The sequence below is a fragment of the Mus caroli genome, chromosome 6 (genome assembly GCF_900094665.2).
Source record: "Mus caroli chromosome 6, CAROLI_EIJ_v1.1, whole genome shotgun sequence".
In the NCBI taxonomy this organism is placed as follows: Eukaryota; Metazoa; Chordata; class Mammalia; order Rodentia; family Muridae; genus Mus; species Mus caroli.
The window spans coordinates 144,263,607-144,266,390 of record NC_034575.1 but is presented as its reverse complement, the minus strand read 5'-3'; the positions used below and the strand labels follow the sequence as shown (position 1 = coordinate 144,266,390).

Below are 2,784 nucleotides of genomic sequence, written 5' to 3'. Positions count from 1 at the left end.
GCATCCATTATTGCCTCGGTTTGAGGTCCCTTTTTAAACTTGAGGTGGAACCCACTGGAAATGTGCATGGTCTAAGCCCAATCTGCAGCACTGAAAGTGGGGTCACATTCCCATCCCCCTATTTTATTACTCAGTAGTATCTTTTTTTAGAAAAGACCTATTTTTCAAAAATTTATGCAAGTATTTTGCCTGTGTATATAATTATATACATATGTGTGTGGTATCCACAGAGGCCACAAGAGGGTCTTGGATCCTCTGGAACTGTAATTAACATGTAACTTTGAGTTTCCCTGTGGGTGCTGGGAATTAAACTTAGGCCTCTGCAAAAGCAACAAGCGCTGCTAACAAGAGCCACCTCCCCAGCTCACTCCCTAATTTTGTATTTTAAATCAGATCCCGTCTTGTAAATTTGAATTTCTTACATCAAAGCTGATTTATGTCACTAACTAGATCCGCCAAGCATCTGATGCAGATCAAAGTGAACTTTCACCTTTGCAGATCTCTAAGCCACTCAAACTAACCGCGATCCTGTTCCCCACAGCATGTGACAGTTTACCACTTTTCCTCTTGTACGTCCTGTAACTTGGGACTTACTTTGAGTCTTTCTTTCTCCCTATTTCCAACCAATGATCACAACTCTGTTAGCATTTCTTTCACCCCACAGTTACCTAGCAACAGCCAGGTAGGCCTGACTCACTGTAAAAGGGGCTGCTTGTCCCTTCCTCACTCTCTTACTCTCTTGCTCTCTTACTCTTTTACCCTCTTCCCTCACTGTCCCTTCTCTCCCTATTACCCTCCCCCTCTCTTTCCATGGAGTCATGGCCAGCCTCTACTACTATCCTTTCTTCGCTCTCTCTCTGCCTTTCTCTCTCTCTACTTCTTCAACTCTCCTCCCCATGCCTAAATAAATTATATTCCATACTATATGGCTGGTACCTCAGGGGGAAGGGATGCCTCAGCATGGGCCTACAGAGGCACCCCTTCCACCTCTTCATACAAGGCCTCTACCAAACATATCCCTGGCTTCCTTTTCTTTTTTATAAAACACAACAGTGTCCATTTTATCTCTACCCCCACTTCTAGAGTTTACAACACTGTTGTTTCTTACCTACACTACAATAGTTCCCCCTGTATACTCTCTCTCTCTCTCTTTTAATTAAAATACGGAGTTTATTTCACATGTATATTTGTCTCCCTACCATTTCCACATCTGACCACCACTATTACTATGTCCTATCATAACATTCCATACATACTTAAAACCAAGTAAAGGGTGGAGTTCCATCCTTGAAAACTAAACAGGCATTTTAGACAACACATTCTTGGCAATTGAACCTGACCAACATTTATCAAACACAGTAGGGAAAGTTCTCACTTTGCATTAGAAGAGCAGTCGGGTGCTCTTACCCACTGAGCCATCTCTCCAGCCCCTAAACCCTTTTCTTAAAGAGACTTCCTCCACTGCCAGAGATCTTGAATAGCCTCCTGGTCAGTCATCCGGAAACAATTCTTCACATAATTAATGAACTTGGCTTCCACTTTGGGAAGAGAACCGCCTTTTTCTATACTTGCTTGCATTTGTGCCTTACTGTCTTCCACAGAACTAGGTCCTTTTGGTGTTTTAGGAGTCTTTTCCTGTTTTTTGAAGGACTCTTGACCCTTTGATCTTGGTGTTGACGGTTTTAAGTCTTTTCCATTTTGGTTTGATTTTTGTGCATTTTTGGCTGGAGTATCTCGTACAGATTTCTTCACTGGGACCTTTTCTTCAGTTTCCTCTTCATCAAAATCATCCTCCTCCTCCTCCTCATCATCCTCATCATCGTCCTCATCATCTTCATCAAGTTTTACTTTTTTCTGTGGAACCTTGTTACCACCTCCAGGAGCAGATTGCTTTCCAGACATGCCTAAGAGTTTTACGTCCTCCTCATCTTCATCTTCAGACTCTGCATCTTCCTCTACAGCTACTAGATGCTGTCCACTAGTGTGCACAGGCCCTGACCCACACTTCAACCGGAAGACCACAGGTGGTGTAATTTCAAAGCCCCCAAGGGAAGGTGTTGGCTGTACAGACATTTTCAAAGTTGCCAGTGTGACTTTAATTGGACTGTCTTCATAGTTCATTGCTTCTGCCTCTGTGATGTGTAACTCATCTTTTGTGCCCGCTCCTAAACTGACCGTTCTTAATGACAACTGGTGCTCATTTTCATCATCATCCACTTTAAAGTGATAGTCTTTGTCAGTCTTTAGTTCACAGCCGAAAAGGTAGTTCTGAGGCCTAAGAGGACTCATGTCCATATCCATCGAGTCTTCCATGAGGTGGAGGCGCGCACTTCGGTGTGGGAGAAGCCGGACAGAAAACAACTGCCTCCCGTTCCACAGAACAGACGCGCAGGACGGAATCACGCCAAGTCTCTCTCTCTTTTTAATAGCCATGCATACATTTATTTAAGTGTTTTCGTTTTGTGAAGATGCATTCTGATGTCTTATGTTGCTGCCATTATCAAAGTGCATTTGTTCTAAACCTGTCTGGGCATGGCCTTAGAAGTAGTCTGTGAGGCCGTCCTATCACATTTGAAATCAGGTATGGTTTAGACTAAAGGTTATCTTGAATTTATACTTCCATTGTGACCTTCTCACCAGTGTTCCCGCCTTGATTCTGCTTCTTCTGGGATCCCCTCTATTGGACAGCTAGGACCATCTTGTGTACATGCTGTTGGACACAGGTCAAATGTTATCTGTTATACCTGTCCAGACAGTAGGACTTAGACTTGGGAGTTCAAGCTG

General features: G+C 43.4%; 1 pseudogene; it reads right to left on the bottom strand.

Moving 5' to 3' along the window:
• Positions 1-1,371: 1,371 nt before the first annotated feature.
• Positions 1,372-2,394, bottom strand: LOC110296802 (annotated as a pseudogene).
• Between the last annotated feature and the right edge of the window lie 390 nt (positions 2,395-2,784).